Source organism: Penaeus monodon, chromosome 29 (genome assembly GCF_015228065.2).
Source record: "Penaeus monodon isolate SGIC_2016 chromosome 29, NSTDA_Pmon_1, whole genome shotgun sequence".
NCBI classification, from domain to species: domain Eukaryota; kingdom Metazoa; phylum Arthropoda; class Malacostraca; order Decapoda; family Penaeidae; genus Penaeus; species Penaeus monodon.
The window spans coordinates 24,887,234-24,888,184 of record NC_051414.1 but is presented as its reverse complement, the minus strand read 5'-3'; positions in this window follow the sequence as shown (position 1 = coordinate 24,888,184).

The following is a 951-nucleotide window of genomic DNA, read 5'->3' as shown; positions in this document are numbered from 1 at the left end:
TGTATATTATGTTATTTTTGGTGTGGGCGGAAGGGACTGATTTATTCATTTTTACTAAAAAAAAAAAAATCGTCTGTTGACAGATGACGGGTTGACAGATGGCGGGTTGACAGATGACGGGTTGACAGATGACGGGTTGACAGATGACGGGTTGACAGATGACGGGTTGACAGATGACGGGTTGACAGATGACGGGTTGACAGATGACGGGTTGACAGATGACGGGTTGACAGATGACGGGTTGACAGATGACGGGTTGACAGATGACGGGTCGACAGATGACAGGTTGACAGATGACGGGTTGACAGATGACGGGTTGACAGATGACGGGTTGACAGATGACGGGTTGACAGAGGACAGGTTGAGAGATTACAACAGGTCGACAGATGACAGGTTGACAGATGACGGGTTGACAGATGACGGATTGACAGAGGACACGTTGACAGAGGACAGGTTGACAGATGACAGATTGACAGATAACAGGGTGACGAAATACAGGTTGAGAGATGACAGGTTGACAGGTTGCTGATCATAAGTACTTGATGAGTACCAGATGATAATTAAATGAAATGCGACGATGTTATTCGGAAATAATTATATTATATTTGTTCATTCATTCATTTATAGTATTTTTTCATTTTAATTATATTTACTTTCATTAATTAAACACATTTCCTTGCTATCCTGTTGTATTTTTTTTCTTTATTTTTTATTATTATTATTATTTTTTAGTTTTCTGAAATGAACTATTTATCTTATTTTTTTTTCTTGATGGAGAATTTGAAAGCAGTCAGTTATGCCCGTTTAACTCTCAGATATAATGCCGCACTCGGGGAAAGAATATTTATTTTTTATTCATCGAAGCGAAAATGATTTGCCTTTTTTTCTGGGAGGGGGGGGGGTAGATTTTATGCAAATACTTTTCTGATACTTTTTCACTGTCATGTGTGT